Below are 23633 nucleotides of genomic sequence, written 5' to 3' on the forward strand. Positions count from 1 at the left end.
AACATCAGGAACAACTCAGTGATGTGAAAAAATCAAGGAGCTTATGTTATGATCCAGGGATTGTTTACAGTAATATTTTTTGGCACTTCTAATTGTCTTGTTCTTACCTGATATCTATTTGTACATGTATCCCAGCTGGCAATCATAGTCATAGTTAATTATCTTTTTTGTTAACAATAAATATAAATTTATATAATAAAATCATTAAAAACTATTTGTTGGAGAGGTACGTACCATGGTTACATTAGTAATACTGTACTCTCATGCATTCAAATTTCTGTGAATAACTGTGAAATAAATGCCATTAATGATATTAATACACAAGCATTAAATTTATGTTTTTGTTGGTTTTCTTTCTTTCCCAAACTTTCATGATCATTATCAAATGATATGTACCATGTAAGTGATAGCATGAAATGATTTTTCAGAGATTGAGTGTAATGCTTTCATCTCTGGAAGGCCACAAAATTAATCTCATTAAATCTGAATTTTACAGCCAAAGCCCTCAGGGCCCCCCTCGAAGAAAACACTTGTATGGGGCACACACATTAAAAGCAGTCGAATGCGGACACACTCCGATTAATAAACATCTCCCATCTGCAAGCTTCCTAATTGTCCAAGCACTCAAGCTGTGAGGGATGCTAGCTTGATAAGTATCTCAAATTTGGGATGAAATTCATAATTGGTGGCATTCTTCATCTGATTATTCAGTTGCCATGGTAACCATTGTTATTGTAGTATTTTCAATTTCCTTTCTAAAGACGAGCGCATGATTAAGTTTCCCATCGTTGGGCACCTAGGGATGATCATTACTAAGCTAATACAAGTTCAAACAATGAGTCAGTCATTTTCTAATAAAAAAACGCACAACTTGAGAAGTGAAGCCTTATTTGCTAGCCGTGCGTGACAGCACACTTAGTAATTTTGATCAATATTCAGTTGACAGGGTTTTGTATACACAATTATCCAAAGATTGCACTGCCATATCAAAAGTCAGAGTTTGTTGTTGAATGTTACTTTTCATTTAAAAACGGTCCCCCAGACTCAATAACCTTTCAGTTCAGTGAACATTTATTATAAATGTTGCGGAAAAATATTGAAAGTTTTAAGAAGTTTTTTCTATAAGTCATTATGGAAATGTGATTTGAATAGGTGTTTATGAACTATGACATGATGATGATGATGATGATGATGATGATGATGATGATGGTGATGATGATGATTAAATATTTTAGAGAGACAACCTGAATACCACCATGATGAGAATTTTTCTACACTGTCTGTTTTAAGTGGATTAAAGTACATATACCTGCAAACGTAACATTCATACTATTTCCCAAAATATGTGTGTAGAATAAAAAAAGCTAAATCTGTTTCCCCTTCACTGAATGAGATAATCCAAGTTTTCAGAAAAGCATTGTAAGTATCATATATATATTCATCAGCTCATAGAATAGTTTTCAGTTAAATCTTACATGATGCTGACTTTTAAACATCAACATTCCTTCCAGAATACACATTTTATGTCATTTACAAAAAAATCAATACTTAAGAACCAACACATGTCAGTTTATAATGCAAGGAAATGCAGATGAACAGATGCAGACAACATCCTTCTATTGACAAATAACACCCATTGAAACAGTCTCAATACATTTTTGCTGTTCATCATTTCAGACATAGACATCACCTGTCAACTTGTCCTAATGATATATGTTTCACTTGTCAGATTTTGAAAGAGGTACATTTCACCTTATCAAGGTTGTCTATTTAATGTTTCCTGTAGCTATGGGAACAGGTTGTTCCTATTATACTGTGACTGGTTGTCGTGAATGGTTCATGTGAATAGCTGTATTTCTTGGTCATATATCGTTGCATCACCACCTGGTAAAGATTTCCTGTCGTTATTTGACAGAGAGAAATCTGTCAAAGGTAAAACAGCGAAATGTCAGTGAGCTGTAACTGGGTGGGTACAGTCTGAAGCAAACAAAGCTTTCACTGACATCAAGAAGTGTTGTGGGTGAGAATGGTTTGATGGTGCTTCTAACAGTATTATAGTGTGATAGTATAAAGAAAGGAAGGAAGAAAGTGATGCAGGTTTGTAGACAATTTGGTGAAACTCAACTATCATTTTGGTACTGACAGAGAAGGTTGTTATGGTATCAGGATAACATTGTCATCTTGGTAATACTGACCATCTTGGTCACATTGTCAACTTGGTCACCTTAACCATCTTGGTCACATCATCAACTTGGTCACATTGTCAAATTGGTGATATTGTCATCAGGGTAACATTGTCATCTTGGTAATAATGACCATCTTGGTCACATTGTAAACTTGGTGATATTGTCATCTTGGTCACATTGTTAAATTGGCCATATTGGTCAAATTGTCAACTTGTCACCTTAGCCATATTGGTCACATTGTTATATTGCCATGTTGGTCACATTGTCAACTTGTCACCTTAGCCATATTGGTCACATTGTTATATTGCCATGTTGGTCACATTGTCAACTTGTCACCCTAGCCATATTGGTCACATTGTCATATGGTCACCTTAGCCATATTGGTCACATTGTCACCTTAGCAATATTGGTCACATTGTCATCTTGTCGCCTGAGCCACATTGGTCACATTGTTAACTTAGCCATATTGGCCACATTGTTAACTTGTCACCTTAGCCATATTGGTCACATTGTCAACTTGTCACCTTAGCCATATTGGTCACATCATCAACTTGGTCACATTGTCAAATTGGTGATATTGTCATCAGGGTAACATTGTCATCTTGGTAATAATGACCATCTTGGTCACATTGTAAACTTGGTGATATTGTCATCTTGGTCACATTGTTAAATTGGCCATATTGACCACATTGTCAACTTGTCACCTTAGCCATATTGGTCACATTGTCAACTTGGTCACCTTAACCATCTTGGTCACATCATCAACTTGGTCACATTGTCAAATTGGTGATATTGTCATCAGGGTAACATTGTCATCTTGGTAATAATGACCATCTTGGTCACATTGTAAACTTGGTGATATTGTCATCTTGGTCACATTGTTAAATTGGCCATATTGGTCACATTGTCAACTTGTCACCTTAGCCATATTGGTCACATTGTTATATTGCCATGTTGGTCACATTGTCAACTTGTCACCTTAGCCATATTGGTCACATTGTTATATTGCCATGTTGGTCACATTGTCAACTTGTCACCCTAGCCATATTGGTCACATTGTCATATGGTCACCTTAGCCATATTGGTCACATTGTCACCTTAGCAATATTGGTCACATTGTCATCTTGTCGCCTGAGCCACATTGGTCACATTGTTAACTTAGCCATATTGGCCACATTGTCAACTTGTCACCTTAGCCATATTGGTCACATTGTCAACTTGTCACCTTGGCCATATTGGTCACATTGTCAACTTGTCACCTTAGCCATATTGGCCACATTGTCAACTTGTCACCTTAGCCATATTGGTCATATTGTCAACTTGTCACCTTAGCCATATTGGCCACATTGTCAACTTGTCACCTTAGCCATATTGGTCACATTGTCAACTTGTCACCTTAGCCATATTGGCCACATTGTCAACTTGTCACCTTAGCCATATTGGTCACATTGTCAACTTGTCACCTTAGCCACATTGTCAACTTGTCACCTTAGCCATATTGGTCACATTGTCAACTTGTCACCTTAGCCATATTGGTTACATTGTCAACTTGTCACCTTAGCCATATTGATCACATTGTCAACTTGTCACCTTAGCCATATTGGTTACATTGTCAACTCGTCACCTTAGTCATACTGGTCACATTGTCAACTTGTCGCCTTAGTCATTGGTCACATTGTCACATGATATATTCATCATCTTGACCTGTCTTAGTCTCTTTTGCAATCTTGGTCACCTTGGCTATCTTGCTCCCTTTAGACATGGTGGTCACATTGTCACCGTATCTGTCTTGACCACCTCACCCTTCATTGACATTGCAGTCTTTGTCACCTTTGCTATTTTTGTCACATTGACGTCTTTCTCTCCTGGCTATGTTGGCCACTTGAGCACTATTCATATTCATATATTTTTGTCATATTCAACACAGGCATATACTAGTATACACACATACACAGTTATGTCCTGTTTTCAAACTGCTAGGACATAAGAATTAGATATTAAAAAATAGAAAAGAGCTAGTAGATATACATATAGTCATATGTATGATTGACAACATATTGTACCAATTTAGGACAGTATCTGTGAGTGTTGGGACACGCGTCATTAGGCGAAAAATAACAACAATTTTGGGACATCCCTTTAGGGTGGGTCATTGGTATTGCACAAAATATTGTATATCAAATTTCCAATGTCAAATGAAGCAGATATTCATCCATGCTTGACAAGTGACACTGTATTAAAGAGCTGTATTAAATATGTCCAGTTGTGTTGGTATTCTTGACAGAAAAAGGGTTCCTCCATAATTGCTATTTTTTTCAATTAAAATAGCTTTTCAACCCACCTCAATTCTGACACACTAAAACATACCCAAGAAACATTAAATGTTTCATGAAGCCTTTGTCAATAAATTTCTGATATATACTGATTATGATTATTTAATATCTTTGATTATCTTATGCATGATTTTGTTCAAGTCATGTATTGCAAATGATATCAACTATAACCTTTAGAAAAAGTCAATAATTATCATAAAAGAATCATGTAGTTATCAACACCCAAAATATGTCTGGTTATCATTACATTTTATTCAAGATAACATTAAAGATTCTTATGAAAGTTTAAAGGTGCACATTGCTATTCATGATGGTAGTTATTTCTGCCCTGTATGGTACTACACTCCTGACAACCAGGAGTAAGGGACAGTGTGGGAAACAGAAATTTGTTGAGTAAGCAGTTCCCTCTTGGGGGGCTTGGTAAAAGGAGTGGTGGTGTTCTGGGTCTTTCCTGACATTGAAAGGAACAAAATTATGTTTAAAACCCCATAACCCATCCTTCATCAACTATTCCTCTGCAGTGTCCCCATGTTACAAGATTCCTCTATCACCCTTCCTCCTGTTAACAATCTTACAATAAATCTCCACACACAAAGCTGCTGATAACTTTGAATCATTATCATTGATAAAATCTATAAATTTATTGACTCAAAGAACATTTCATGTGTTAATTTTATTTGTGAAGCAATTTAATTTTTTAAATGAAAGGATTGATAAAAGATAAGGTTTTTAACTTGGGAATCATTTTGTGCCAAAAATTAAGAAATAATATCATTCAGGTTTAAAGTGGGGTGCAGAATATTTATCTAAACTTCCTCAGACAATTATTGAAAAAAGTGACTAGAATGATGTTGTTTAGAAAATATCTTTTTTTTTTAATTTTTAACTTTAATAAATACTGTTGGTTACAACAATATGACAACTAAATGTGATCAGTATATAATATGAAAAAGCAAAAACAAACTTTGCGCACATTTTCATGCATCAATAACGATAGTAAAAATCACAGTATTACCAAAATATGTAAATTTACAAGATATCACTTAACTCTTTCGCTGATAAACGAGAGATTGAGGAATTTAAAAGCATATTGTTTTATAGTACCAACCAAATGTTCGTGATTACATAACAGATTACTTTCAGAATAACTTGATTACTTAATTTCAGTCATAATTATGAAAACAACATCAATGTCATTATCATGATGCAACCTTTTCCTAAATGACAGTACATAATTGCAGAGCATAGAAATAATTAGAGAAAACTCCAATCAATATTGGCCCTCTGAAAGGCTTTGGTTAAATGTGTATTGTGATCTGTCATGCAGGAGAAAAGTACTACAAGCGTCATAACTTCGGCAAAGAGAGGGCTACTGTAGCGTAAATAGCAGGAACTATGCCATGGTAAATCTACAATTCATTAATGACGTAAATGTCATGAACTCTGGACGTTATCAAAAGTTCCAGTATAATTTCTTCTCTTCTTATTTTCCAAAACGCAATATGTACTGACATCAAAATTTATTAATTCTTCATTACTCAAATATTAATTTTAACAACTTCAGTTTGAAAAGGTCAAATATGAAAGAAAACAATATCAGAGTCATAATAACTTTAAATGCAAATTATATTCAATCGTCCTCCCAGCAAAGAAAGTATTTAATAAAACTTATTTTAGAATTTAAAGAACAGAAAGAGAATTGATTAAAAATACAGTTAAGAATATAAAAGTGATACAAATTTGTGGTTCACAATTTCATTAAAGATGTGACAAAATTGACAAAGTCTGACATATTAGCTGCAAAACCATTAATTTTTCTTAATAACAATAAAAGAAAAGAGGTTGAAAAACCCAAACCTTCGTAATGCCACCCTTCTCTTAAGGGTTATTGCATTGCAATGCCGCTTCAGAATGATTACAAAGTTAATAAAGCTTAAGCCTGAAACACAGGTGCATAAAAGCGTTTGAAATCTTCCCAACCAGGAAATAATTGCAAATCGGGGGAAATTTCTCGTCTCTATTTTCTCGAGCCGTCAGAAGATTAAAAAACATCATAACCCATAGTACCCAATAGCTAATAGGGCTTATAGGTCCTAATTAATTTAGCTCGATGGAGGACGCGCTATCCTTCGAATGTCCCCAGGGTATAAGAAATCTGAGGGCCTAATAACACTGCTGTCTGACATTGAAATGCGAGGATGGATTCTGTTGAAGATTAATGTAAATGGAGTATTATCGACTGGCCAAATCAATACCCACATTTAAATGCGGGTTTGGATGAGCGACAACTTCCTACCGAGAAGCTCTTAGCAAAACATTACAATTTCGCGCATTTTGGCTGCAAGATGAGTCATAACGTGATGTCATTTTTTCCTAAAGTGACGCGGACCACGACACTGAGGTCTCAGCAGGGAGGACACAAATCTATCGATCGTGACGTAATTAGACACCAGTTAAGATTTATCGAAAGCGTATGAAACATGACCAAACTACAGTGAAAGAAAAAGTCGAACTATTGGTTTCTGCTAGTTTGTCTGCTAAACCTGTCCGGACATTCCCAATGCGTTGTCGATCATTCAATATCCATATTTCATGGGGAAATACTAGCCCTGGCTCAAGATCAATAGCCCCTTTTTCTGTGTGATAGTGTTAAATGTGAGTAGAGGAAAGGATTATTTGATAATGTGATAGTTCATACATGCTTGGCTTTATACTGAAAACACACGGCACCAACTCTGAGCAGATGAAATGGGAACCCCCTCCCTTCCTGATGAAATTTCCCTTATTCTCACGATCGGAAGCTGAATTGTGTGTGATACTGGTGTTTTGGAGCAAGCCCTTTCGGGGATCTTTCACTCGCCTGACACAGAGTTGATGGCTCAGCTTAGTGATTGTGATTAATCTAGTTCGTAATATGCTCTTTCACAACTGTAATAACATTGAAAGCGATTGATTTGGTTTCAAACTTGCTAAAAACGTTCAAATGCATTTTTATATCAAAGGATTATTTTCATTGATAAAAGAATATTTGCTTTTTCAGAACATTTCTCAATATTTTAGTTTCAATTTCTTCGAAAAATATTTTAAAAGAAAATAAATGTTTGAAACAATCTGAATTTTTTTAAGTATCTAGGTGAGAACTCATATTGCAAATGAATGAATAAATGCACTTTTCTTTTAATGTTTAAAAAAGAGTGTGTGAATGACATTATTAATGTTTTAGCAAGTGAGTGAGAAGGATAATAAGAGGGGGCAAGTGGATAGGTTACTCAGAATATAAGCAATGAGTGAGTGAGTGAGTGAGAACCATGATGAACCTTTATGTTATGCTGCTAGCCTTCTCCTCTAGGAAAGACAAACAGGAAGAAAGAATATTATGGAAAGAGGTCAGTAAGAGTTCCATTGAAAAAAGGATTATTTTAAATCCCTGTCATTTTAATTTGTCACATAGCTAATGTAAAAGATGTTTTTAACGTGTTAGAACTACATGTTTTTATGCATAAATGACTAAGTGATATTTCCTTATGCAAAGTAGGAGGAGAATGTGTTATTCCCGGACTGCCCATTAATCTCTGTTATCAAGCCTTATCAATATTCAAGAGCTATGTTGACTGTCCCAGGAATGCATTGATATCTGCAGTTTCAAAAGTCCATTTACATTCTTGTATTTGATGGCTTGATAATAGGCCTCTACAGATGACCAAAACTTGATAAAACCATCAAAGGGATTTTGACCATGGACATCAAGCCATCTGCTAGTAAAGGGAGACAACTGAAAAAAAATCAAACTTTTAAGATATCGCAGATGGTTAAGTGCACCGGTGTTGAATGTATTAGGTGATGATTTCATTTAGTGCTTGTTAATTAGCAGTGGTTGCATAAGAGGGTTGAACGATTATAATAATTAAGAAATTGGTGACAACCGCAGTTTTCATTAACTGTGATCAGGGTTGTGGTTGGATTTGGGTTGAAGGTCAAGGTGACACTGGAGGTGTGTCATGTGTGCTTGTCAATGTCTGTCAAAGACAGTATTGATTCTGGGCATGCAGGTGTAGTTATCGGGCATTCGAACCTGGGGACATAATCAGGCACACCCCACCCGTACCATCAATTACAGGAAAAACCTCCCACCTGAGGTTTAATTATTTCATTTGAAAGCCTCCTGCATAGAATCCTAGCTATGGCTCTTAAAGCCTGAATTAGGATAAGTCTTACTGCCACTTATTTCACTTTTGTAATTAGTGATTCAATTAACATGAAATAGATCCAACAGTTAAGATATTTAATATTTTTGATGAGAGAGTTCACAGCAGGATCTCTGATTATCCTTCCATTTAGTCATTAATTTTGGAACTTTTTTTGTAATTATTAAGCAATTCCTTCTATCAAAGAAAACACAAAAATGACTAATGCCATTAATTTTTGTAACAAACCCTTAAAAAGAGACTTTTAAGATAATGTTTGAAAATTAGATTAGACCAAAAAATTACAATCTGTATAAAAACGTTACTTGGCTGAAAATTGTTGCTGAAACATAGCATGCATGTCCATAACATAACTGTCCATATCAAATACAATACCACTGGATAACCATTTTTCAGCTTATTTCATTTTTAGCTACCATTTGAACCAGGTGTATGCAATTTTGTACCTTCCATAGTAGTACTACATGTTTGGTCCATTGTCACATGGCTTACTACATGTTTGGTCCTATGTCACAAGGCTTAGTACATGTCTGGGCCTATGTCACACTGCTTACTACATGTCTAGGCCTATGTCACACTGCTTACTACACATTTGGTCCTATGTCACAAGGCTTAGTACATGTCTGGGCCTATGTCACACTGCTTACTACATGTCTAGGCCTATGTCACACTGCTTACTACACATTTGGTCCTATGTCACAAGGCTTAGTACATGTCTGGGCCTATGTCACACTGCTTACTACATGTCTAGGACTATGTCACACTGCTTACTACATGTTTGGTCCTATGTCACACTACTTACTACATGTTTGGTCCTATGTCACACTACTTACTACATGTTTGGTCCTATGTCACATGGCTTACTACATGTCTGGGCCTATGTCACACTGCTTACTACATGTCTGGGCCTATGTCACATGACTTACTACATGTCTGGGCCTATGTCACACTGCTTACAACATGTCTGGGCCTATGTCACATGGCTTACTACATGTCTGGGCCTATGTCACACTGCTTACTACATGTTGGGTCCTATGTCACATGGCTTACAACATGTTTGGTCCTATGTCACACTCCTTACTACATGTCTGGGCCTATGTCACATGGCTTAGTACATGTCTGGGCCTATGTCACATTGCTTACAACATGTCTGGGCCTATGTCACACTGCTTACAACATGTCTGAGCCTATGTCACACTGCTTACTACATGTCTGGGCCTATGTCGAACTACTTAATACATGTTTGATACTATGTCACATGGCTTACTACATGTTTGGTCCTATGTCACACTACTTACTACATGTCTGGGCCTATGTGACACTGCTTACTACATGTCTGGGCCTATGTCACACTGCTTACTACATGTCTGGGCCTATGTCACATGGCTTACTACATGTTGGGTCCTATGTCACACTGATTACTACATGTCTTGGCCTATGTCACATGGCTTACTACATGTTGGGTCCTATGTCACACTGATCACTACATGTTGGGTCCTATGTCACACTGATTACTACATGTTTGGTCCTATGTCACACTGATTACTACATGTTTGGTTCTATGTCACACTACTTACTACATGTCTGGGCCTGTGTCACATGGCTTACTACATGTTGGGTCCTATGTCACATGGCTTACTATATGTTTGGTCCAATGTCACACTGCTTACTACATGTTTTGCCCTATGTCACATGGCTTACTACATGTTTGACACTATGTCACACTACTTACTACATGTTTGACACTATGTCACATGGCTTACTACATGTTTGACACTATGTCACACTGCCTACTACATGTTTGGCCCTATGTCACACTGCTTACTACATGTTTGACACTATGTCACACTACTTACTACATGTTTGACACTATGTCACACTACTTACTACGTGTTTGACACTATGCCACACTGCTCACTACATGTTTGGCCCTATGCCACACTGCTTACTACATGTTTGACACTATGTCACACTACTTACTACATGTTTGACACTATGTCACACTACTTACTACGTGTTTGACACTATGCCACACTGCTCACTACATGTTTGACACTATGTCACACTACTTACTACATGTTTGGCCCTATGTCACACTGCTTACTACATGTCTGGTCCTATGTCACACTGCTTACTACATGTCTGGGCCTATGTCACACTGCTTACTACATGTTTGACACTTTGTCACACTACTTACTACATGTTTGACACTTTGTCACACTACTTACTGTTTGGCCCTATGTCACACTGCTTACTACATGTTTGACACTTTGTCACACTACTTACTACATGTTTGACACTTTGTCACACTACTTACTATGTTTGATCCTATGTCACACTGCTTACTTCATGTTTAGTCCTATGTCACACTACTTACTACATGTCTGGGCCTATGTGACACTGCTTTCTACATGTTTAGTCCTATGTCACACTCTTTATTACATCTAAGTTTTCATCCTTCCCCTTGAACCTTGTAGCATGTGCATGCACATCTGTCTGTAGCTTAAATCTACCATAATCAGGTCCATCAAACACTCCACAGTCCAACTGACACACCCAACCTATCAGGCTCTAATGTCATTTGGTTCACAAAGCAACAAAGCTGTGAAGGAAAAAACTTATCTTATTGGTATTACCAATTCACACTTTCGTGTGGAAAGTTATTTCCAAACCGCCTCAGCAACGCCCTGCAAATTGTGTCACGATGTGTCTAACTCTGTTACACAATGTACAAGCTGCAGCTGCATGCTTAAGTATCCGATCACATTGATTTTGGCCAATAACACTATCATTTGAACATGTGTATGTCAAATCTGCCACCCTTGATTGATATATTCCATGTGATGATGATTGCAGTGTAGTACAAGTTATTGAGTGCAGTGAACTCCATTACATCAAAGACATTGGTGGACAAAACTGATGAGAAATCTTTCCAATTCTGAAGATTATATTTCCCCTTATGAAGAATCTAAATGAAATGGTTGATAGCTACTTTGAATAAATATAATTAATGAAAAGATCACTAAAATCAATATTTAACTAGTTCACCAGTGGTGCTGGCCAAGTGCATGGGTAGAGTTTCTGCTTATTGTACAAGAGTCTCAGAGCTTGATTCCCAACATCCATACTTTGAGTCATCAGTCATGGTGTTTCCTACCATATTTTAGAAAACCCATCCAAGGTAGTATATGCTAAATGCATGAATTATTTGCACTAGCCATAAGCAATACATATAAAAGTATCATCCAAGATTAAGTCAAGTGGTGAGGGATGGGTGGGTGGATGAGTTGAATGGAATAAATGAATAAGTGAGTGAGTGAGTTTATTTTTACGCCATTTTTAGCAATATTCCAGCAATATCATGGCGGGGGACACCAGGAATGGGCTTCAAACATTGTACCCACTTGTCAAATCATACCCGGATCTTTGGCATGACGATCAAACACTTTAACTACTGGGATGGGTTAAACACCACTCTGAACAGTGTTCCAGTTACAACATGGTGAGCTTGATGGGGGGAGGAAAACCCAAAGCGATGCAGGTCTCAGAGATTTGGTAAACTCCATGAGCACGACATGCCGGCAACTCAAGAGTGAGAGCGTGAGTGAGTGTAGTTTTACACCGCACTCAGCAATACTTCAGCTATATGGCGACAGTCTGTAACTAAGCGAGTCTGGACCAGACAATCCAGTGATCAACAGCATGAGCATCGACCTGCGCAATTGCGAACCGATGACATGTGTCAACCAAGCCAGCAAGCCTGACCACCCGATCCCGTTAGTCGCCTCTTATGACAAGAATGGGTTACTGAAGGTTCACGCTAGCCCGTACCTTCACGGGTCCGACAGCTCAAGCAACACAACACGCTTTAACCACTAGGATAATCTGGGACTTGAACCCACAATCATAGTTTGGTTTCCTGCCCAAGGGAAGAAACTGCACAGCAAATTGGTCTGCCATTGACGACCTGCATGCCCAAACTGTGTAAAGCTTGGTGGGATGGAGATGGGAAGGGTGTTTATTGCACTAATTACGGTATTCCCAATATTCAACCAATGCATTAATGTGTCAATCAGCTGTACTCACACATACACTCTTTCCCACAGGGCATATATGTTGCGTGTAATGTCTAAAAGATAGCTTCGATTTACGAGCCTTGTAAGATCTGTTTTGTTATTTAATGCATGTACACAACATAAAAGTATGTTAATAAAAACTCAAAATATGAAAATCAATTTGCAAAGTAATAAAACCACATAAGTGCACTCATCGCCATTATATTGCATTACCATGGCTGAACTATCTACTGATTGACTGATCACTTCACTGATTGGAAACTTGACTGGTTAACTTACACACCCTGTGATCAATTTCACCACTGATTAGGCAGTTCAGTGATCAGAAAGTATAGTTTTCTGATTGATTAGATGGCCCAGTGATCAGAAACAGATCTCAATCTAATCTCAACCCAAAGACTGACTTTACTTTGTACATAGACAAGCAGATTTATTCCTACAAAAGGATGTTCGTTTCAAACATGGGGATCTATTTCCTAGTCAATTGCATGTCAGTACCTCTTTCATATAAAGATGTGTAGGTAAGTGTAACTGTGTTATCTATTGATAGATCAAAGTAGGAAATGTATAGCAAATCCATTCACTCTGATACAGCGATCACATTCTTTCATCTCACATTGGCTTTAGCTTTGCATCAGCAATCAGCTGGAAGTGAATCTTTGCCCAGGTAAATCAAACTGTCAGTGTTCAGTCAGAAGATGCTATACATGCAACGTAGCTTAGATTGAAATTGACAAAGAGAATTGCATGGAAACATCATCTCGGCTGTGTCAGTTCAGATGTTCTCTACCGACACCAAGCCTCTTACCCTATTGAAGACTGTAATGTCAGTACATATTGTTATCTATTGATTGATTGGGAGAGTGAGTGAGTGAGAGAGAGAGAGAAAGAGAGTAAGTCATGTTTCTTATGATTTATTGAATGATAGAGAGAGAGAGAAAGAGATGTTTCTTATTATGAAGGACATATAAAATTGGTTGTCACCATCAGAGAGGGAGAGTGAGTGAGTGAGAGAGAAAGTCATGTTTCTTATGATTTATTGAATGATAGAGAGAGAGAGAAAGAGAGATGTTTCTTATTATGAAGGACATATAAAATTGGTTGTCACCATCAGAGAGGGAGAGTGAGTGAGTGAGTGAGAGAGAAAGTCATGTTTCTTATGATTTATTGAATGATAGAGAGAGAGAGAAAGAGATGTTTCTTATTATGAAGGACATATAAAATTGGTTGTCACCATCAGAGAGGGAGAGTGAGTGAGTGAGAGAGAAAGTCATGTTTCTTATGATTTATTGAATGATAGAGAGAGAGAGAAAGATGTTTCTTATTATGAAGGACATATAAAATTGGTTGTCACCATCAGAGAGGGAGAGTGAGTGAGTGAGTGAGTGAGTGAGAGAGAAAGTCATGTTTCTTATGATTTATTGAATGATAGAGAGAGAGAGAAAGAGATGTTTCTTATTATGAAGGACATATAAAATTGGTTGTCACCATCAGAGAGGGAGAGTGAGTGAGTGAGTGAGAGAGAAAGTCATGTTTCTTATGATTTATTGAATGATAGAGAGAGAGAGAAAGATGTTTCTTATTATGAAGGACATATAAAATTGGTTGTCACCATCAGAGAGGAGAGTGAGTGAGTGAGTGAGTGAGAGAGAAAGTCATGTTTCTTATGATTTATTGAATGATAGAGAGAGAGAGAGATGTTTCTTATTATGAAGGACATATAAAATTGGTTGTCACCATCAGAGAGGGAGAGTGAGTGAGTGAGTGAGTGAGAGAGAAAGTCATGTTTCTTATGATTTATTGAATGATAGAGAGAGAGAGAAAGAGATGTTTCTTATTATGAAGGACATATAAAATTGGTTGTCACCATCAGAGAGGGAGAGTGAGTGAGTGAGTGAGTGAGAGAGAAAGTCATGTTTCTTATGATTTATTGAATGATAGAGAGAGAGAGAAAGAGATGTTTCTTATCATGAAGGACATATAAAATTGGTTGTTGTCACCATCAGAGAGGGGCGTGTGAGTTTATTTTTTTCTGCCACTTTTATCAGTATTTGATATCCATATTGTCATGTCAACTTGTGTTCTAGTGATGCAGATCTCAGATGTATACCATTTTGGTGCAACCCGAGAGCACAAGCGAACACTTTAACCATGAGGCGCCTCACCATCCCTCGTTTATCTGATGAAGAAGCACATGAAGATAGTAGTATCTAGTCTGTAGCACATTTTTTTTTCCATGGTTGAAATTTTAAGTCTCTTCCTCACTGGAAATTCCTGGGAAGACACTGTAGATATGATGTCATTTTTGCTATGAGTGAGTGAGTGAGTTTAGTTTTACACCACACTCAGCAATATTACAGCAGAGACCATATAATAGATAATATTATATGGTCTCTGATTACAGCTATTTGGTGGTAGTCATCAAATAATTGAGTCTGGACCAGACAATCCAGTGATCAACAACATGAGCATTGATATACGCAATTGGGATGCGATGACATGTGTCAACCAAGTCAGCGAGTCTGACCACCCCATCCTGTTAGTTGTCTCAACAAACCTGGACACAATTCCAGGGTAGATGTGTCATTGTGGACAGGGTTTTGTCACATTTATTTGTATAATTTCCAGCACTGTTCTAGCTGTATGCCAGGGTGGCCTGGTAGCCCAGTGGTTAAAGCGTTCGCTCATCACACCAAAGGCCTGGGTTCGATTTCCCACATGGGAACAATGAATGAAGCCCATTTCTGGTGTCCTCACCATGATATTGCTGGAATATTACTAAAAGAGGCTTAAAACCCAACTCACTCACTCACAAGCTGTCACTCATTCTCAATAAATCGTTGCATTACTGTCGCCGACAGTTTTCTTTTAAATTTATGGCTATGAACTTGTTATCGTATGTTTTATAAAAGCACAACAACTTCATGATTCCATGCAACATAAGTTAGATTTTCCTTGTTGTCTTCAAACTTTTCAAATTTGCTTTTAATGACCAGTTTTGTAATGTACGTTACTGTCGCCAGGCAACATTGAACGCTTTTGCAGATTTCTAAAATCGTGTTCACATTAATAACTCATATGACTAAGGTGAATACATTTTCCCTAATATATAAAGAATCATTTATATTCATGGGAGGCTCCAGTGAAAGCTGATACTTCATTTTATTACTCTCCATACCTGTGTCGCTTGGTTTTTCATAAAACAACTAAACATATATGAATAAGGAAAATGCTCTCATTTGAATGACAAAAAAAGACTGTTAAATGTTGTAATAATATTGCCTTGTGAATGATAAAACCGTAAATAAGACCATTATATAGCAAAACATCATCGTAATGAAAATATTGGACATCAAAAGTGAAAATCTTAAGGGTTATGGATAAGAATGCAATGTACGTTACCTACCACATACCAGGAAAACAAAGTTGTACATTTTGCACACTATGTGGTTTCAATGTGTTAGAATGTGAAAGTCATGAACAGTGTAAATTTGAATAAAATAGCATCTGCAATTTTGTGTTTTGTTACTTATTCTGAATATTAGTAATGAGCGTTACTGTAATATGCGTTACTGATAAATCTGAAACTCTTGGAGAAACACGGATTTATGCTGTAACAGCTTTGCTTCTGACATGTGATCAGAGCGACGCCATTTTCTCACGTCACGTTGGCGTCGAATGAAGGTTGAAAGATCAACATTTATGAAGTTGCAAAGCACTCCAAGTAAGTTTGAATTGTGGTGTATTTTGTGGGAGTTAAAGAATAGTAACATATATCCACATTTTAGCGAACGTGAACGTTTTTGATACATAACAGGCGGTAAATATACATAAATATATGAAAGTTGTCATTTGTTAACAAACACTCCATGTTCAATTGCTAACTACATAGGGAAATGTACGTTACCGATGGTAGCGATACATTACCAAAATCTTATCAGCTAAAACATCATGAAATGGAATAGTTTTCTTGATTGTTAAGCAAATTACTCATAGTGATGTTAAAGGTTAAAGCATGTTTTGTGTTGAAATCACGTTTGTCAAAAATATTTGAATTTACTGATGAATTGTGATGAATGAAAAGTGCTCTAGAAAACAAATGCTTAGAATTATTAATGTAGCTTGTTAAAGTGATAAAACGTGATTAAAACGACAATGGTTATAGTAATTTCGGAATTGTAATTCAAGGCAAGTATAATTTTAATAAGAATTAGCTCCACTATTGTCTAATTATGTTCTACCTTTGGAACAGTAGTCATCACAGCGATGGTAACGTACATTTCTACACAGGTAACGTACATTTCTCTTGCATTAACTCATGTTTTATTTTCGTTATTTCACAGAAATGACAAAGACACGTGCTGAAATCCAAAAAGCCTATACACCTCATGTTGTTTTGAAAATCATTTCTCTTGTGTTTTGTACATATGTGGTAATAAGAAACACCATTTCCAAAGGTGTATGTATAAAAAGAATAGTTAAAAAGCACAAATCCTTCAATAGGAACCCAAATCACGTACATTTCAGGAGAAGTTTATGTGGTATTTACGTCCCAAATGAGATGCTAAGTGATGAAAAATTGAAAGCGAGTTGTATCCTGTTCCTTTTGGAAAATGTTACAATAGGTATTGAATATTTTGAAAACGAAAGACTCTTTATTATAAATATACTTTGGTTTTTCTAAAGCTGCCTATATCAATTGCAACGATTTATTGAGAATGAGTGTGTATGCCAGCACAGACATCTTGTACCCAAATGGAGCATCAGACCCTCTGGTTTGTCAGTATTTTGAATGAAGTAGCCCAGAGGCCCTGATAACACTCATGTGCCTTTGATACAACCCAAGCAGCTATGGCAATGGAAAGGCTTTTACTGCTACATGTAAAGACATACGTTTGTTCCAACATTAAATCCTTGGGAGCTAAGAAAAAAACACTGACATATCAGTGTAAAATTAGTCAACACAATGTCATAAAGTCCAGCCATATTCTTCCCAATGAATTACATTGGCCTGTGTAGATAATCTATCTGCCCTGTTGCCATATAATGCGTGATTAAATTAGCATGTTGTTCCTCTGAGATTAGTGTAATTGTCAGGTGACCATACTGTGACAGGTGATTGACATGTGTAAATATTGATTGATGTGATCAATTGCGCTCCCATGCTGACCCTCTGTTGGCAGCAAACTTTGTAATGCTCTTAAGGCTGTTCTGGGATGAAATGAACACAAGATAAGAAACTATGTTTATCTGCATGTGGGCAGCTTCGGCAGTGGCAAATGGAAGTGGCAATTTGTGATTATCTTGGTAAAGGGAATTGTGATAACGGTATTTAGGAGGTATGAAATTTGTTCAATGAAATATTTCATCCATGGTTTGTCAAGGGCTTGTATAATGTTTCAGGACCGAAAACACAATCATTTGGTTTGAAATTGACATTTATCTGATGAATGAATGAGTGGGTAATATTTTATGCCACTTCAAATATTCAAACAAGACAGCCACCAGTGATACAAGGAATGAGCTTCACACATTGCACCCATAAAGGGAATCGAACCCAAGTTTGGGGCATGTCAAGCAAACACCTTAACCATGAGGCCACCATCACCATCCCACATTTTCTTTTTCAATGATGAAGTTTTAAGTCTCTGTCACTGGACATTCCTGGGAAGACATCCTAGATATGATGACATTCCTGGGAAGACATCCTAGATATGATGACATTCCTGGGAAGACATCCTAGATATGATGACATTCCTGGGAAGACATCCTAGATATGATGACATTCCTGGGAAGACATCCTAGATATGATGACATTCCTGGGAAGACATCCTAGATATGATGACATTCCTGCTATGACGATACATCATATTTTCAAACTCAACAATCTTAGTGTAATATGTTTTCATATATGTGGCCGAGTGGATAGAGCATTTGCTCAGAGAGTGGCAAGTCCGTGGTTCTATTCCTGGCTGCACCATACCAAACTGCCTGACATTAAGGACGTAAAACAAGGACTGGTCAGCTCGTATGGAGTGTGTTGTTCTGACTGGGGTATCCATGTATAACTGTGCCATGGTATCTCAGTAGGCCAGGACTATAAAACTGAATGCAGTGTTAAACTCGATTTCACCTCACCTCATGTGATACTATCAAATTCATTCATGCGGTTTGGTCTTGTGTCCCCATCACTATTCTTTGGGTTGGTGGTAGATTTGGTGGTAAGTGTTTACCGATTCACTATGTTTGCTGGCCTACCATACACAGAAAGTATGCCGGATATGCTCAGTGTGACACACAAACCAGTGGTTCATAGCATGATCCATCCCATCAGTGGACAACACACTGTCAGTCAGCTCACTTATTATTATTTTTATATGGGTATTTATATAGCGCTATAGTCTATCCCATCTACATGCATGCTCAAAGCACTTTGGACCCGTGAAGATCTGGGGTAGAATAGGTCTTCAGCAACCCATTCTTGTCATAAAAGGCGACTATGCTTGTCGTAAAAGGCGACTAACGGGATCGGGTGGTCAGGCTCGCTGACTTGGTTGACACATGTCATCGGTTCCCAATTACGCAGATCGATGTTCATGCTGTTGTTCACTGGATTGTCTCGTCCAGACTCGATTATTTACAGACCGCTGCCATATAGCTGGAATATTGCTGAATGCGGCGTAAAACTAAACTCACTCACTCAAAGCACTTTGTTTTTTCCCTCGAGCACTTGATGTCAATCTCAACTCCCTGGGGATCATACAACTCGTGCAGCCACTAGGCGCACCAAGTTAATGTGGCTTTCCCATCCTTACTGTGAACCACATTTTAATTAGCCCTTCAGAAGAAACAAATCAATATTAAAGCCTGAGGAATCAGCATCAGCCTTTAAAAAAATTATTATCAAATCTTTTTCCACTACTGCTTTTTGTTTGAACATACATTACATAATCAGTTGGTCTTTTACATCTGCTGAATATTCAAAACTGTCAACTGTATCATCAGAGCCAGGAATATGTGTTTACATACTTGGATGTATTTTCTGACTTTCAAATCCATTCACAGAAATGTTTCAACTAAGACGTTGATATCAATTCTTTATTCATACCAATGTTGAAATATGACATATCAATTGTTGTTATTATTGTTAATTGTTATAATTTAGTGAACTGTCCCATGTATTTAAATAACTTGTAAACAAAACAAAATGGAATATCATTTCATCTCAGAATTACCCAGTATACACCAAGTCAATTTATGGTTAGATGTAAGCCAAACTTATCCTTTGATAAAAAAACATGCAAAGTTTGACAAGAACAAACTTCTACGGCATCAACAGCAAGACACATCAAAGAGGAATAACTCTGCAAAAAAAAAATCACCCCAAGATGTAGTCTCGAGCACCCTGGTTCTGCTGCAGCTACTGGAGAATTCCCCGAGTCCCCATCCAATCAAGTCTGTCTCAATCCTTCCGGCTACGTGGGAATTGATCATTTCCAATTTTGTGCTAAGTGAGAGAACACCCCACTTCGACTACGTCTACCATGTCGCTTTTTGCAATATTTTTTCAAGACGTCAACATTAAAACATCAATCTTAGCCAATACCACAAAGTTCTCATAAAAGTGGTTTCCCAAATCAACATCTACAAGCATTTTGAAAATGCAATAAAAAATAGCATTCTTAAAACATATACCTCAAAGTCCTGATATCTAGTGCAAGGGTATGAAATGAGTGCTATCCATTCCTAGCAGACTTTGTTAAAAAAACTCCTTTTAAGTGTTGTTAGCCAGCACGTAAAGTATGGTAAATAAAATAATGAAGAGTCCACATTAACTCCCTGGAGCCTGACCTGTATAATTGACACAACTTTGATGTCATCTTACACTGCCAAGAAGCACCGATCTCAGGGAGTGAGGCATCTCTCTAGGGGGTGGGGCATGGTGGCAACATGGTCCTTCCTGGAGCCCTGAAACACATGTGGGAAGATTTAGGTTTGCTTCCAAACAGGAATTTAAAGGCCTAATATCCTAAAGCTATTATTTTAAAAAGATGTATATTCGAAAACAATTTCACAAATAAACTGAAAATTAAAGGCATATTTTCCAGCTTTAACTCAATCAAAATGTTTTGAACATGTACGAAAGTATTTTCAAAAATAAAAATGTTCACCATTCCTGAATGCCAAATGCAGTGGAACAATCAGTATTTTGATGAGGTGGGTGAGTGTGTGCAGGGTTTAACACTGTATGGAACAATTCTTGCATTACATCATGGATAAACAAGAAGCAAAGCCCTAAGTGCTGCAGTTCACGGATGCCCTAAGTGCTGCAGTTCACGGATGCCCAAAGTGCTGCAGTTCATGGATGCCCTAAGTGCTGCAGTTCACGGATGCCCTAAGTGCTGCAGTTCATGGATGCCCAAAGTGCTGCAGTTCACGGATGCCTAAAGTGCTGCAGTTCAAGGATGCCCAAAGTGCTGCAGTTCAAGGATGCCCTAAGTGCTGCAGTTCATAGATGCCCAAAGTGCTGAAGTTCACGGATGCCAAAAGGGCTGCAGTTCATGGATGCCCAATTGCTGCAGTTCAAGGATGCCCAAAGTGCTGCAGTTCATGGATGTCCAAAGTTCTGCAGTTCAAGGATGCCCAAAGTGCTGCAGTTCATGGATGCCCAAAGTGCAGCAGTTCACGGATGCCCAAAGTGCTGCAGTTCACGGATGCCCTAAGTGCTGCAGTTCAAGGATGCCCAAAGTGCTGCAGTTCAGTTCAAGGATGCAGTTCAAGGAAAGTGCTGCAGTTCACGGATGCCCCGTTCACGGATGCCCTAAGTGCAGCAGTTCACGGATGCCCAAAGTGCAGCAGTTCAAGGATGCCCAAAGTGCTGCAGTTCAAGGATGCCCAAAGTGCAGCAGTTCACAGATGCCCGAAGTGCTGCAGTTCACGGATGCCAAAGTGCTGCAGTTCATGGATGTAGACTTAGAATCACAAAGAGCTTATGGACTAAGGAATATTATCAGACTGAATATAGGATCCAAACCCATGAAAACAACATTCTTGCTGCTAATGGATGCAGCTCAAGATGTGAAGGTTGTGACATCTTCATCAACTTAGCCAGTGGAGCCCACTATGATACAGCATGATTCAACTGAGTGTTTCTATGATCAGTTCCTTCCGAGATAACCGAGTTGACATAAGTACCACATTCATAGGAATTTGTCATCAATACAATCAATACAATTCCATGGTTGTATCTTCCAGAATATCATACAATCACTGTGAGTGATTCATTTATATAATTTTCACCATTTTACCATGCCCAATGGAATCTGTTTTGACAAATATTTGAGACTGAATATTGCTTGGCAATGACATTTTGAACAACATGAAGTCAAAAAATAATATATTACAATCTCTTTCTTAAGTACCGCCATGCTGAGAATGAAATAACTTCATAAAATATGAATAAACATGTACAAGTTGGAATTATCTTCGGTAGTATTGAGTGTACATGAGTGAGTGAGTTTAGTTTTACGCCCTTTTATGCTATATTAAAGCAATATCAGGACACCAGAAATTGGCTTCACACATTGTACCCATGTTGGGATTCAAACCGGGGTTTTCTGCATGATGAGCCAACACCTTAACCACTAGGCTATCCCACTGAACCTGTGTGGAGATGAGGTTCCCTGCTCATGGCTTGACTGCGGCAATATCAAGAGAGGCACCAAGAAGGGGCCTAAAATAACAGTACTCACTCAAATTGTAAAAGTAAACACTCGACTCTATACACACATCATAAAATCATATCCTTTGTTCTGATTTTCACATTCCCGTTGCAGATTTACATCCAAACCATGAATGAACAACAAACAAATGAGTTTCACATGAAATAAATTACACAAACTATTTCTTACATTCTCATAAAAACATTGCCCTTTCAGAAGAAAAATAATCCCAGGATAAAAACATTGCCCTTTCAGAAGAAACATCCTCCTTGATCTCTTTCCCATTGACTCATATCCATTAGAAAATAGTCTGTTTGCCAACACACAGGATATATATAACACGAAGATTGTGCAGGAAAAACACCTTGTTGTATTATCCTACTCATGTAATTGCATTTTTTCTCGTGGGGGATCGTTGGAACAGCCAAAAGAAATACTCTTGCATCAGTGAGGAATGATGTCGGAAAGTAAGTACATCTGGTCTGATCGTTAGCTTTGCCACATTGACTCTTTTCACCTAGGTGAGGGATTATGAAGTAATGTTTTATGACTATTGAGAGGTATGTCTTGTGAGAAATTCACCCATTAAATGGCTGAGTTAAAAATGTCAGAAAGGCTTGAATGGTGTGCTGTTGATGGATGTGATGTAGTTTCATTCATTCCTTTGCCTCAGTGGTTGTGGATGGATTGTTCAATCATTTCTCAAGATGACCCTTCACCTATGTTTCCAGGTTGTCGTTTTGTCCATTCATCATTCAATCTTTAAAAGTGTAACCATCATCCTTTCATCTGTATGTCCATTTGTTTGTCTCCGCTCGAATGCTTCATCTATTAATAATTCATCAAAGCATTTATCCATCTATCCATTTATTTGATCCTTCTAGTATATCCGTAATAGTATACCCATTCATGTGTTGTCCTTCAATTTCATTCCACACATGTTCACCTTCTATCAATTCATTGTTTATTTCCATCTTTGATTCATCATCCATGCATATATCTATTCATTCATACTTACATCCATATATTCGTTTTATTCATGCATGAATCTATCTTTCATCTTGTGATCAGTCCATCTGTTCAATGATTTCCATTTTGGCATTTATTCATT

The 23633-nt window shown here is 37.5% G+C and overlaps 1 long non-coding RNA gene across 3 annotated transcripts in view; it reads right to left on the reverse strand.

Annotated features, from left to right (window-relative positions):
- Positions 1 to 23633, reverse strand: part of LOC124275440 — a 96682-nt gene that overhangs the window by 65169 nt on the left and 7880 nt on the right. For 2 of the 3 annotated variants that reach the window (XR_006898287.1, XR_006898288.1), the window contains exon 3: positions 19940 to 20768. This is a non-coding gene — a long non-coding RNA (uncharacterized LOC124275440). Of the gene's footprint in view, positions 1 to 19939; positions 20769 to 23633 lie in introns of those variants that run through there. The other variant, XR_006898289.1, reaches the window with a different exon arrangement.

The sequence above is a fragment of the Haliotis rubra genome, unplaced genomic scaffold (assembly GCF_003918875.1).
Source record: "Haliotis rubra isolate DU_JTF1 unplaced genomic scaffold, ASM391887v1 Scf2, whole genome shotgun sequence".
In the NCBI taxonomy this organism is placed as follows: Eukaryota; Metazoa; Mollusca; class Gastropoda; order Lepetellida; family Haliotidae; genus Haliotis; species Haliotis rubra.